This window comes from Elephas maximus, chromosome 8 (genome assembly GCF_024166365.1).
Source record: "Elephas maximus indicus isolate mEleMax1 chromosome 8, mEleMax1 primary haplotype, whole genome shotgun sequence".
Taxonomy (NCBI): Eukaryota; Metazoa; Chordata; class Mammalia; order Proboscidea; family Elephantidae; genus Elephas; species Elephas maximus.
The window spans coordinates 26286397-26301491 of record NC_064826.1 but is presented as its reverse complement, the minus strand read 5'-3'; the positions used below and the strand labels follow the sequence as shown (position 1 = coordinate 26301491).

General features: G+C 39.6%; 1 protein-coding gene across 1 annotated transcript in view; it reads right to left on the bottom strand.

Moving 5' to 3' along the window:
- Window positions 1-244: 244 nt before the first annotated feature.
- Window positions 245-15095, bottom strand: part of IQUB (IQ motif and ubiquitin domain containing) — a 109084-nt gene continuing 94233 nt past the window's right edge. Inside the window, exons 13-14 of the transcript XR_007518388.1 lie at window positions 3209-3381; window positions 245-265 (exon numbers count right to left, since the gene is read on the bottom strand). The gene's annotated coding sequence lies outside the window, so the exon portion shown is untranslated. The remainder of the gene's footprint in view (window positions 266-3208; window positions 3382-15095) is intronic.

Here is a 15095-nt window from a genome sequence, read left to right as displayed (position 1 = left end):
CCTTGAAGGGAAGGCTAAAACCTGCCAATAGTACCTTGAGTCCCTGAAATTCTTTGACTCTCTTGACCCTTGACTAAAAAAAAATTGTTTAGTTGAACAATTATCCACACGATTTGGTCCCCATGACTTACTAACGTAGGATCCCGCTGGAATGCTAGCTTTGGAGTCTGAGCTGGGAAGCCTTCACTTTTGCTCCTTTAGGACAATGTTATGTTGAGATTTCTTCATACCAAAGGAGAATTTACTTCTGAATTACCCATCCTTCCTATGAAAATCAAGTTCAACAAAACTGGATGTATCACATAAACATGGCTTTAATGTCCATATAATTGTGTTTTAAACCAATAATTGTGTTTTCTCAGAAGCTAAATACTTCAAACTCTTTAAATCAGAGAAACCTTCATTTTTCCTCTGGGATACATACATAGTATAAAAATATTAAACAAAGGAAAACAGCATAAATCATTTCAACGGCTATATTTTAACCTTGAACCGAATAAAAGCCGGTTATTATTTTCTCGGTGAGAAATGCTCTTAGGAAGTGGAAAAGAAAAAGTAGAGTTTAAAACAAAAGGCTTGATTTGTTTAAGACAAACATAAACAAGCAAAACAGAAAAGGTCTCACCCCCAACCGAACACCACAGAAAATGTCAACATAGCAGAAAATGTCAATGGAAAAAAATTCTAACCTTTTTTTTTTTTAATCCTATTCATTTCCCACAGACTCTAAGAATATTCTCTTTTTAAATAAAATTTGTCTCCTTTATTTCATTGCAGGAAAGAATATAAATCAATGTGGCGTTGCTCTATAAAAACACACTTGCAATAAGCAGTTTCCACCAAACAGGAGGAGCCCTGGTGGCTCAGGGGTTAAGAGCTCCGCTGCTAACCAAAAAGGTTGGCAGTTCGAACCCACCAGCTGCTTCACAGAAACCGTATGGTGCACTTCCACTCTGTCATATAGGCTTGCCGTGAGTCAGAATCCACTTGATGGCAACGAGTTTGGTTTTTGTTTGTTTGTTTGTTTACTAAACAGAAGCAACAGAAGTGTGACATTATCTTCCCTTACCAGTGTTGTCTTTCCTTCAAGGGCCTTACCAAAACCAAAACCAAAACCAAACCCACTGCTGTCTAGTTGATTCCGACTCATAGCAACCCTATAGGACAGAGTAGAACTGCCCCATAGAGTTTCCAAGGAGCACCTGGAGGATTTGAACTGCTGACCTCTTGGATAGCAGCCATAGCACTTAACCACTACGCCACCAGGGTTTCCTCAAGGGCCTTACAGGATTAATAATAAGCAACTACTTAAGTCCAAAGCCCTTCAGTACAGACCAAAATAAGCCTTAAGTTTAAGTCCTCCCCTCCCTTTTTTCCCAGGGCAAAGGAGCATAGTGGGAGGGCTGCCACTCGGCATGCCAGGGGGTGCTGATCCCATCATGTAACCTATGACCAGCCTTTGCAACGTCTCTGCAGAGTAGTTCAAGGCCAACCTCTGGAGTGAGTGGTGGGTGCCAAGATGACTTCATTCCCTACTGGCCTTGTAACCTTGGCAAGTTGCTTAACCTCCTAAGCCTTAGCTTCCTCACCTATTGAACAGGATATTACCTATCTGATAGGGTTGTGAGGTACATGCACATAGTAGGAAGGAAATCAACCAACCACATAAATGTTTAGAGAGATAGATAAACTAGATAAGTAGATAGCTGGATAGATACATATGCTTAGGATACAGAAAAGGAGAAAATACTTAAACTTTCCTTCAAGCACCCTCCTCTACAAGTATGTTTATGTATATATTTGTTCCCTATGCCACTCCCTGATGTCCTCATCTATTTTATTCTGATAACACTCATATTCAAAAGCTAAAACTCCAGTTATGAGGTGGTGTGTCTTAGACTGATAAAGATTTAGCTTCTGGTTTCCAACAACTGGCAAGAGGCATTCAGACCTCTGCATTGATGTTGAATCCATGGCTTACAGAAAGAGTGAGGAGAGACTAAGTCAGAGACACAACACAAGCTAGAGTCTTCGTGTATGCTCACAAATAAAAAAATATCTGAGGAGTTGGTGGCCAGAAGAGTATCCTTCCTACCAGAATACTGGTGCTTGGGCTGGTCAAAGAGTCCAAATTCTCAGCCAGTCTGCTGGTACCCTAACCACTAAGCCTAAGGATATATACTATATTGAGACTACATCAAATGCTTTGCTTTAACTATTGTTGCTGTTAGGTGCCATTGAGTTGATTTCAACTCATAGAGACCCCATGTGACAGAGTAGAACTGGCCCATAGGGTTTTCTAAGCTGTAATCTTTATGGGAGCAGATGGCCTGGTCCTTCTCTCATGGAGTCGGTGGGTGGCTTTGAACTGCTAATCTTTCAGTTAGCAGCTGAGTAACCATTGTACCACCAAGACTCCTGCTTTAACTATTAACCAACATCAAATGAAGCAAGTTGGTTCTGGGGCTCTTGCTTAAATGCCAGTTGGTGTGTCAATGATCTGGTAATGAAGCTGTTAGCTAAGTATCAGTTTTTCTTACTACGCATAGTCCTCTGAGTTTATGATCCATTAGGTCTACGTGAAGATATCAACTATACAAGAGTTTCTTATACTAAGTCACAGTATATTTTTCAACTTTGGGAACTAATTATTGTTATCTTCATTCACCCAAAAGTAAGACCAGCCTTAAGCTAGTCTTAAGATTAAGTCTCAGCTTTGGTAGGGTTAGGGTCTTGACTAACATCATCTTTACTCGGTTCTCCTAAATTCAAAACATCAGGGTCATATTTTCTTCACCCAGCTATTTCACTTTGCAAACAATTGGTTATTAAATTGTATATATTCTGCTTCCAAGATGTTTCTTACATTCACAATACCCTCCTACCTATCCTGGTTCACGTCCTCAACATCTCTTCACAGGACTATCGCAATAGAATCCTAAATGGTCTCTTTGCTTCTTAGCTCTTGCTCTCCAATTAATCCTCCAAATATCAGGCACAGTAATTTTTTCTAAAGCACACACCTATTCATATCTCTCTTCTCCATAAGACCTTCCCTAGCTTCCAAATAACTGTGAGATGAGGTCCAAATGCATCTGTGAGGTTACAGGACTCTTCACAACTTGGTTTCATCCCAACCCTTTACTGCACTTTTTGTATCTTTATATTCTAGCCACACCGTTAGCCCCCAAACCAGACACTTACATACCTCCAAGACTTTGTTCGTGACGCTTCCTTGGTCTGGAATGCCCTCCTCCATCAATGCCTGAACATTATTTTCTTATCTTAGATGACACCACTTCTTTGAAGCCTTCCCATATCTTCTCATACAACATGAAGAGTAATCTCCACTGTGCTTCCACAGCTGTTTGTAGATGTTTTCTGGTAGCATTAATGAATATAGTATCATAATTATTATCTTCGTCTTTCTTTTTCTCTACTATGACTTTCTATGTCTGAAATATCTTTGTACCCACAATAAATATTTGTTGAATGAATAGTGTTTAGGATGAGGTTCAGTAGTAAACTTTTATAATATCATAAAATTTTTTAGAAAACAAGAATCTATTCAAACTAAATATATTTTTTGAAGAAGGGAGGTTTTCTTCCCCCTTTAATTTCATCTTAATATCTGTAAAATGGATGAATAATTGCATTTGACAGTTAATAAATCGCAAGCACGCTAAAAAAAAAGTCAATATCTTTAAATAAGTTTTTTTCCTATGATAAAACACTGCCAAAATCAAAATAAGTGAGCATAAAAGTGCTACTCTTTATATTTAGCTCACTGGCTAATTTAGTTTTCATTGAGTGTTGTTGGAGTTTGGGACCACGTTATTGGGCTTATTAGGCCTATATATGGGCATATATCTGCAAATTTTTCAAAAAGCCATCAGGACAGAAACAAGAAAATAGTTTTAACAGTGAAAACTAATGTGTTAAAATCTCTGTAAAGATCTTTAAAGAAAATACGAGACTTTCTTGTCACCCAAATATTGTCAATTAGCAGCAGCAATTGCAGACAAAAGGCAGAATTAGTGTTGATGAAACTGGACTAGAATTAAAAAAAAAAAAATGTTTTTACCAAAGCATTTTATTGTAGACAATCACCATGGCAGCCCAAATCCTTTAAGGTACACAGATACTCATAGAGAGGCAACCCTAAATTGGCCTTGGAAAAAGTCTTTGAATCTAGAAAATAATCCTTCTCAAGTATTTCCCCACGGACCTATTAAGGTTTCAAAACTGCTTCGTATTCTTTTGATTATGTCTTTGTGTCTGAAAGTCAAAGTTGAGTGAATATCTTCCTTTAAACTTCTTAAGAGCTCTAGGAAATGTCACGATTGTGGTCCTTAACTTGTTTAACCCTTCCTCAGAAGTATCATTCTAGACAGCTTTCATCCATAACTCAGGCTTGACCCATTAGTTTTTAATGAGTAGTAAGGACTCACTCCGGACCCTTACTTTAGAAGCCCTGAGTTCTTTAAAATGATAATTCATTTATCCTCTCACATCAGTTTTGAAAGGGAGAGGATAAAAACTAAATGTCCAATAGAGAGATGGAGAATAGAGTACACCCATTAAACTTCTTGACTCTACTTCTTGATCCCAAAACAGATCAGTACACTTTTAGCAGAAGAAAGAATTCATGCTATCCATTAATTCATTTATTCAAAGGACGTTAGTAAACACACTCTAGATACCAGGCGTTTTGCTAAGCATATAAGATACTAAAAGAAAAATTAAAATTAATAACATGCAGTCTCTGCCCTTAAAAAAAAGTTGAGGAGACAAACAGGTAAAGAGACATCAAGTACAATGTAGTGTGAAGACAGCTCTGACAGAGGTAACATGGATGCTATGAGAGCCTTGTGCAAAACAGGTAGAAAGAGGGTGTTCGATAGGCAAAAAGTCTATCTAGCAAAAACATGGAGCAAAGGTGGCCATTCTCCGAAATGAATGAGAATGGCCAAGTGGAGGCCAACAGAAGTCAGGAGCTAAATCATAACAGCCTCTTATACCACTCTAAAGGAGCCCTGGTGGCAAAACGGTTAAGCGTTCAGCTGTTAGCTGAAAGGCCCAAGGTTCAACCCACCAACTGCTCCATGGGAGAAAAGACGTGGGAAACTGCTCTACTTTGCCCGATAGGTTCACTATGAGTTGAAATTGACTTGATGGCACACAAAAACAACAATAACATATCAGTCTAGGTTCACATTGTCCTGAAAGCAGTGTGCCCAAGGACTTTTAGGTAGTAAACGTGGAGTGTGGTCACCACCGGGTGACTTTTGCTAAGGTATAAGTCATACTTTTTTAGTATTTGCATGCATATATTATTCATGGATCTATTTCATTACTTTCCTGCTAAGGTGATCTGGAAAACAATTTTGTGACATTTCTTCTTATACAGTGGTATACATGGTTTTGTAAATACAGCTATATAACTGTGATGGTTAAGATTGTGTGTCAGCTTGGCTGGGCCATGATTCTCAGTGTTTTGGCAGTTGTATAATGTTGTGATCACTTCCCTGTTGAGATATGATACGTGATCACCACCACGATAGGATCTGCGGTGAGTGGTCCCAGTGGGATCAGGGTCCCTAGCTGCTCACTGCCCCCTCATCTTTCATCTCACCACCCTCTGCTGCCTAGTCCTTCCTGCTCTCCTTGCCAGGGCTTTTGCTTGTTCTGGATCCTGCAGCTGGCTCCTGCTCATCTAATCTCTTGTTTTTGGGACTTGAGCTAGCAGCTTACCTGTGGTCTTGCCTGCTAATCTTGAGGTTCGTCTATCTTCACAGCCTGTAAGCAACAGCCCTGCTTTCTGGCCTACCGATTTTGATTCACCAGCCCCTGCCACTACGTTAGTCAGGAGAAGCTTCTTTCCTACCCCCACAGACTTGGGACATTACAGCTTCTAAAAACTGCATGAGACATTTCCTTGATACAAATCTCTCTCTGTATGTATATATTTATATCCTTTACTGGTTTTGCTTCTATAGAGCTCAGCCTAAGACAAGTCACCACCTGGTTAAGTTTTTGATACTCCACTGTCATTCTCCAAGATCCATCTGTTTGTTGCACATACTAAATAGGCGAGTTGAATGGGGATGTGGTCTGAATCACCACTCCTGCCTCCTTCAAGTCCTTGGTGGTGGCAGTAATCTCCGCAATCCCTCCACAGCCCAAGAATCAGTATATAGTCACAAATCTGGCCATTTCTCCTTCCAAGCAAAGTGAACAACAAGGTGCATTACTCAAAATTCTGCCCATTGGGAAGATTTCCCTTCACCACTATCCTTCAGGGAGGTCCCAGAAAGAGGCTTCGATTTTCTTATTGAGATAGGAAGCAAGGTCATCAGCTGAGAGTGAGATCGGGAGAGTGCTGGGGAATTTAGAATGAAAGAAAACATAAGCAGAGAGGGAAAGTGAAAAGATTTGAAACGTGTGTTTTGCTTTCTGGGCAGTACTAAGGGCCTACTTAAGATCTGTGATTATTAATTTAAAGTGAGACCTAGTCAGCATGGTTTTGGATTTTTCTGCAGCCACTTTCAACATATTGATGCAAGCCCAGAGAAGGAGACAGTGGATTTAACCAATGCTGTGACTTGCCCGAAGGCTTCTGGTTAGTGCAATCAGTTTCTGATAGACTACTAATCAAAACTTGCCAGTCGGAATCCTCCCAGGCATGCTCCATGGAAGAAAGTCCTGGCTATCTAATTCTATAAGATTACAACCATTAAAAACCCTATGGGGTACAGCTGTTTTCTGAAACATGTGGAATCTGCATGATTCAGAATGGACTGATTGCAATATTTTTTTTTTATTATTTATGTTTTATTTTTCCGTGATTTGCCAGGCCAACACAATAAAGTCAGAGAGCAGCAAGGGATTTGAGAGTGTATCTGCAGAAGAGGTCATATGATTGACCATGGAATTCAAGTTGAGACAATAAAGAGGAGTGGAGATGAAGGTGATAAGGGGTAGTAGAAAGGCCATAGGTTCAGAGGATTGTTGAATTCAAGGTACTGAAAGGAAGTGAATTGGGAAGAGAGGAGGTAGTGTTTCAGGCAGGGACACCTGAAGCCGAGAGTAGAGATGGTTGCACTGCAGTTCTTAGTTAGCACTGTTATTGGTGAAAGCTTCTTCCCTTCCCCTGATGTGAAAGGAAGTTCAATTTGTGTGACTCATATCTGTAATGTGGCCTTAACTAAAGAGCCCTGGTGGCACAACAGTTAAGTGTACTTGGCTGCTAACCAAAAGGTTGGTGATTCAAATTCACCATCCGCTCCGTGGGAGAAAGATGTGGCAGTCTGCTTCTGTAAAGATTACAGCCTTGGAAACCTTGTGGGGCAGTTCTACTCTGTCCTACAAGGTCATTGTGTGTCAGAATCAACTCGAAGGCAATGGGTTTGGGTTTGGTTTTGGCCTTAACTCACTCCATCCCTTAGCAGGTTGAATGACTTACTTGAATTGTGAATTTGGGAAAACAGCCCATGCTGGCTGGCCTGTACCCTTGTTCTTCCTCTTAGGAGCTCCTCTTCCCAGAGAGCACAAGTTCTCCTCTGTCCTTCATATGTAAGACATGCAAGGGTCTACTGCTGTGGTGGGAAGAGGGGGAAGAAGAAAAGCCTGCCTGGGTCCAGTGCTGCTAGTGTCTGGGAGCATAAGTCTGCCTAAATCTTGAGTTCAAACTTGGAAATTCACTGGGTTTATGAACCTAAAATTTCCTGTAGGAGGACATGGACAGAATTGCTGCTGAGAATTTGACACCCAAAGCTGACCCTATTTTAGAATATATGCTTCTTGGGGGTGGTACAATCATCAGATAAGTGTTTGCTATTGTTTTGGTTTTTAATTATGTGAACAAGCATAAGAGTCTAATGGGATCCTAAGATCTCTCCAGGGTGCATTACAAAAGGAGACCTGGTAAATGCAGCCAGATGGATGGAGGGAGATGAGGCTAGGAGGGCAAAGCTTTACACAGAGCTGCTCAGAGACATGGGCTTTATTCATTTTTTTATCCATTCATTTACCCAACAGGTATTTTCTAAGCTGCTAATTGTACCATGCTAGATTTTTTTTTAGATGTTAGGAAATCAACATATGAACAATGAACAAGACTAATGTGGTCCCTGCCTGCATATAATTTATAATCAGTTCTTTTCAAATCATCAAGGCAGACCTAATTTTCTCCAGTTAACCCTCAAAGAGGGTAAATTCTAGCCTTCCTCTGATAAGGGACTAATCATAAAAATGGCAGAAATTTATCTCAGCTTGTTTCTACTAGTTCTTCACAGAGAACTCATATGAGGCATGGCTATACCTTTAATAAAGAAACTCCTTTGTGCCAGCAAGATCTGCAAAAGCCAGAGCACTGGCAAAAGTTACGTATACACATCATGCTTGCAGATGGATGTGAAATGCAGGACTGACCAGGCTTTCATTACAAAATAAAAACACATAGGAAATAAGCAGGGGAAATAAAAAAAAAGATAATGTAAATTCCTCCAAGAAAACCAGTGGGGGTAGAAAAATGATTTCAAATTCATCACAAATGCTCTCTTCTCCTTAGAGAAAGGCAGCAACAATGGACTGCCATCCAATCCAGACAGCTTCATGTCAGAGCCAAGTCAGGACCTACATCACCCAGCCCCAGGCTCTGTTCAGCCCAGCAATCTTGGAGAAGGAGACTAGGAACTTGGCATTTCAGCACACTGGAAGCAACATAGAGCAGAACCTTAACATGACTGTAAAACCTCTCACCCATCAGGAAGGAAAACATTGTAGATGGTACTAAGCGTAATTACTGAGAGCAATTACAGCAACAGTGACGACAGCCTAGAGGATCGGTGCTCCTGTGAGTCTTTCACAGGGTGAACATTTGGAGTCACTGACACATGGCACAGTAGGAGGGAACATAATGTTGGCCCCAGAGAAAGGTGCTCTGTAGCCGTGAAAAATATGGTCCTCCTCCTAACAACATCTGCCACCTTTGCCTATGCCCCCAGTACTGTTGCTTTTTTCAGAAAAGACTTTAGATTTTCATTTTAGGCAGGATACCACACACATATCGCTCATTACCCCTATTACAACATTTGCCGGGATATATGGAAACACTGGTGGCATAGTGGTTAAGAGCTACGGCTGCTAACCAAAAGGTCAGCAGTTCGATTCCACCAGGTGCTCCTTGGAAACCCTACGGTGCAGTTCTGCTCTGTCCTATAGGGTTCCTATGAGTTGGAATAGACTCAATGGCAACAGGTTTGGTATTGGAAGAGAAGTGAGGAGCAGGTCGTTTGAAAAAAGAGCAGAGCCAAGATTGCTTCTTGTCATTTAACCCAGAGTTCACCCAGAATGGAGTCCTAGGAGCAAGAATGTTTGCAAAACTCAAGGAATGGTAATTATACTTATAGCATAAAACTCTTACAGTAAATTTTGTCCAACTGCTTCCATACCTGTTTGAAGATAATATACACCAGTACAACATACAGAAAATAAAGCACTCATCAGAAGAAAATCTGCCTACCTGAGGCAAAACCTCACTGGGAGCTTAAAATAAAACCTCTCGAGGTCTACCATGACTGGGAATAAAAATAATAATAACAATAATAATCTCCTTTTGGAATTTCAGAGTCCCTATGTTTTTTTGGGATGTGGTGCAAACAGTCAATTCACTGGGCTGCTTACCAAAATGTTGGAGGTTCAAGTCTACCCAGAGGCACAACGGGGGAAGCCGCTGGAGCACAATTCTATTCTGACACGCATGGGGTTGCCATGAGTCACACACAATCAACTCAATGGCAGCTGGTTTGGTGTTAGATTTTCTAACCATAGACCTGCCCTTATATAGGCCTGGGGTTCAAATGTACATTATCTGCAAGATCACGACAAACCTATGCCAATACACTGAGTTAAAGAGATCTGTTGACTGTTGGATTCGATGAATGAACACCTTCTCACTCATCTAGACTCTCACTTTCTCATTTCTACTCCCACAGTTCTTTGTCCATACTTTTAAGGCAGACTCGACAGGGATCTATTAAAATTATCAGTATCCACTTTGTATCTAAAAGGTAAAATACAAGTTTCTGCCTTTTCACCTTTGTACCTGAGCACCTAGAAGAGTGCTTGATATGTAATAAAAGCCAATTGAGATATTTAATGAGTGAATGGATCTATATGTCCTGTGTCACTGATCTCCACATTTCATTGACAGCTCCTTTGGTAAGTGAATTGGTCAAGAAAATGAACTACTACCAAAATATATTCATGATGATTTGATCAATTAATAGAGTATAGAAAGTGTTACTAACCAACAATCCTAACGAACCCTCAAAAATGAATGGCAGAGTAAGCGAAGCAAATGACAGAAATTTGCCATCGTGCTTGCTCAGTAATTGTGAGATACATGGGATGTTTTTCCAAAAGCTGTGTGTAATAAACTGGCAATTAACTCATTAATGATTTAATAAGGATCACTGGTGGTGCAAAAGTTGAACAATCAGCTGCTAACCAAAAGGCTGGCTGTTCAAACCCATCCAGTGGCTACACAAGAGAAAGACCTAGAGATTGTTCCAGTATAGATTACATCGCAGAAAATTCTTTGGGGATACTACTAGTCGAAATCGACTCAATGTCACCTAACAACAACAGCAACAATGATTTAATAAAATAGCCCTTCACCTAAGAGAAAAATACTTTCAACCACGTTAGAAGTAATGACCTACATGTAAACATCTCCCTGGCATGCCGTAGTCACATAAATAATGGTATTAAATAGAAATTTTAAATCATTGCCAACTATTGATTAATGAAATTCCAAAAGGAGTTCTCCTTTAAATACATAGATGCAAATACCATTATGTATTAAAAAGGGCCACAACTACATTTCTTAAAAAATATTCTACAATTAGGAATTTTATTAATTCAAAGTAATCTGCCCCTTTTCGTTCCCTTCCCTACCTGAGAAAGTCAATCCCAATTACTCACATTTTATAAATTCTACTGCTGATCAAAATAAACCATTGGTATTAATAATCACTCCTATGACTTAAATAAAGCCCCAAATTAATCAAAAAGTACATTAGAGAGAGGAATGGTCGTGGTGCTCCAAAGAAGCATTCAAGAGATTCCCTGTTGTCATGGAGTCGATTTGGACTCATAGATAGAGCCCTACCATGATCTTAACCAAATGAAACTACTGAAGGAATTGTACTCAAATAGGAGAAAAAAGATACACCTCTTTTCTGATGGAATCTGAGTTAAAGGAAGAGGGATTTGTATCTAGACAGAATGCAAATCTGTGGTCTTCTCTGTGCATAAAAAGATATAGCAAGCAACCATTAGTTAGTTATTGGAATTTTGAATAGCTTTTCCACACAAAACGGCCCATGTTTGAATATCTTGAATCTCATCTGATCATTACTAGTAATGACTCTATCTTGAAACCAAAATTTCCATTCTCATACAAGCCTGCTGTTATTTCCCTACTTAGAACTGTAATTTGTTAACATTAGAATTGCTAAACCTTGAAATTTGAAGTTATAGACAATTCACACCCTAGGAGAAAATCCCTTGGCATTTCACCAGACTTTGGTACTCCTTTGAAGTAAATCACCTTATTATGCCTTTCTGCATTATATAAAAATCTATTGTCCTCTCTTTAACTTTTGGCAGGTGGAAACCTCCCTGAAACTGTATGCAGCAGACTCCTGAGAGTAAGTGAAAAAGGATGAGCTTGAATAAAACAGAGAACATCATGATTAGTCATTCCAATAGTAGAGTGCTCCATCATAAAAGAGAATTGTTAAAATGCATCTGGAACTTGTAAAATAGCAAAGCATTTAAGGCACTTAGTCCCAATCCTCCTTCCTACACCCTTACCATAGCATACCCATTGCCGTTTAGTCGATTCCGACTTATAGTGACCCTACAGGACAGAGTAGAACTGCCCCATAGGGTTTCCAAGGAGCGGCTGGTGGATTTGAACTGCTGACTTTTGGTTAGCACCTGTGCTCTTAATCATTGTGCCACCAGGGCTCCTCCTATACCCTTCTAACTATAAATTCCACCAGGTTCTTAGGAATGAATCTTTAGGCTCGTCTTTGACTTTTCCCTGTTGCTCTCTTTGCAACACGTAAGACATCAACTAGTCTTTTTGAGCTATCTTTTATGCCCTCCCTTATATCCATCTCTCCACTGTTACTTGTCATTGCTGTTGTTGTTTGTCAGCTTCAAGTCAGTTCTATCTCATAGTGACCCTATGTATAACAGCACAAAATGTTTCCTGGGCCTGTGCCATCTTCATGATCATTGTTATATTCGAGTCCACTGCTCTAATCCCATTTTAATCTATGTTCTTTTCCATTTCACTGAAATAGCCCATAAAGTATAGCTGATTAAAGATATGAAGAAAAGTTACAGTGTTGTTCACTTCTTCCATCAAATCAGATCATGACTCCCATTTGCAAGGTTCTCAGTACAAAACCTCCAAAAAATGATGCAAAGGAAATTGGACGTACTACCTTTCCTTTTCAATCTGAAAATCTTGGTAGAATTTGGTACTCCTTGCCCCCTCCTCGACTTTTTTTTAAAAGAATTCTCATTTATGGCATGTGAATTTAATTTTTTCATATTTATACAAGATTCCTCAAACTACTTGCAACAACTAGTTGGTTGCTTGGTTGGTTATATCTCATCACATAGAACCACCTGGTACATGGCAAATACTTGCAAAATGAACAAATAAATGACTGAATGGACAAATGAACCGAGGAAGGAGGAAAAGGTGAAGACCTGGCTAAGGTACACCGGTGGGAAATGGAAGGTAGTATGTGGGTCTCAAAGCATTGGTGTTTGGGGTCAGTGAAGTACCAGCAGAATGGGGGAACACGAAAGGAAGCTCCAATCAATTTTCCAGTTTTCTTTTTTTTCTGCAATTGGCACTTTGGCAAATCATTTTAGCTTTTAACTCCATAGAAAATGCATTTGGCATACTCATGAGACTTCAAGGGGAAAATGCAACATAGGCTCACTTCAAACTCTGGCCTGGAAAAAAAAAATCGGAGACATTTGCTTGCAGATACTGTAGACAGAATAAATTATACTAAAGACAAAAATATCGCAGAACCCCAGTTGAAAGACTAACTTGTGAAATCCCCTGCCCATCCTCCTTCCATCATCTTCTCCCATAATAACTCCAGGGAAATCTCCTGGCAATACATATAGTGAACAAGTGATCAGTTCCCAAAAAAGGGAGGATAAAAATTAGAATGATGACATGGCAAGAAAAATTAACATCAGAAAGAGAAAAGAGCCAGGAATCCAAGTCAGCCTGGCCAGCCCAGGCAACAGCCCATGGAAACAGCTGTTCCGCCGCACTTGTAGAGGGGGTGCCCAGGGCTCTACCTTCCAAAGAACAAGAATGTCCCCAGATGACCAGGCTTTCTTTTATTCTTTCCCACCCCTCCCCCAGCACATTCTCTCAACCCTCCCTCTACTTCCCCCTCCTTAGGACCAGCTTGTGTTCCTGGGTGCCCTGCCAAGAACAAGATGCAAATTCAACATAAATGTCAAACAGAAGCCTGAAGCCCCTCTTTGACAAAGCAAGCCTCCTAACGAGGGAATTTTCCTGGCTGCTTAGTGAACAGGGGCACTAACACACAGATTTTCTAAATTTATTACAAAATGTAAGACAGCATTTCACAGAGGGCATCAGGGAATCAATATTGGAAAGCGGGATACTTCCCAGTGCCCTGGTGGTATCCTGAAAGTTGGGACATAATACAAACAGCTAGTCTTGCTATAATCATTCTAATGATATAAATTATTTATATAGAAAAGCACAGATACTAGTGAAATTAAAATGTCATTAGTGAATTTCACTATATTCTCTCTGGGTTTTTTTTTCTGCTGTGCTTTAAAGCTTTTGAGAATGAAAACGCAGGGGGAGACAGGTAAAGAAAGTTTATTAAAATGGGTGCACGATCTAAATAGGTTTCCTGGTTGTAGATAAAGTTCTCTTCAATTCTCTAACTTTTGCCAAATAAATTGGGACCCATAAAATTTCCTCAAGCTGCCCCTTGTACTAGTGCTTTTAAAATATGTGGTATCCTGTCACAAAGTGGAGAAAATGGAGAGCACAGAGATTCAGAAATTGGATTATATAACATAAAAAAAAAATTATAACAGGGAATTCCAATTGTCTTCCAATATTCATTTTCTCTTCTGCCATATTCTGCTGTTGTCAGTTGCAATCGAGTCAATTCTGACTGATGGTGACCCCATGTGTCTAGAACCATAATTTTTATTGGGGCACTTGATCCTTCACAATAAAGTCTAAACTTTTCAGACTCCAGTATATCTAAGTTTGACCACGTGGCTAAGCTCTGATCAATAAAACAGAAGTGGAAGTAACGAGTGACGACTTCTATACATCTTCCTTATAAGGTAACTGCTGTATATCCTGCACCCCTTTCTTCTTCACCCCCATCTCTATTACCCTAGCTGGAACTGGGATGTGATGGCTGGCTCCCTCACCACCATCTTGGACCACTGGGACAAGGACCGCACTGTAAAGAGATCATGTCCAAAAGGATTTCCTGGAGCTGAACCACCATACCAAACCTAAACATGAGAGAGAAATAAAGCTCTATCTTATTTAAGCCTCTCTATTTTTTTTTTATTTGGTTTTATTTTGTCTTTATTATTATGTGTCTGTTAATCATAACTGAATCTAATTTGAATTATTTTACTAGTTTTATTTTAAATAACATTAATTTGAATCATGTGACATTACCATTTTGTAGGTCCAAAATGGTAAGTTATTGGCAATTCCATGGGGCTTAACCTAATACGTGTTCACGGGTGCAGGAAGGAGGGAATCTTGAATAGAAAGATATAAGAAGAAGAAAATAAAGATAATCTTTGGTCACGTCACTCAGAGATAAATGATCTTTACAGTTTTGCTGTTCACATCTTTTTTTCTATGCGTATATGTTCCAAAATTAACTTCAAAGTGTTATTGCTGCCTTATCTGGAACACTGTAAAACTAGAACAAAAAGATTAATTTTTCGGATCACGGCCACTGTTTAGA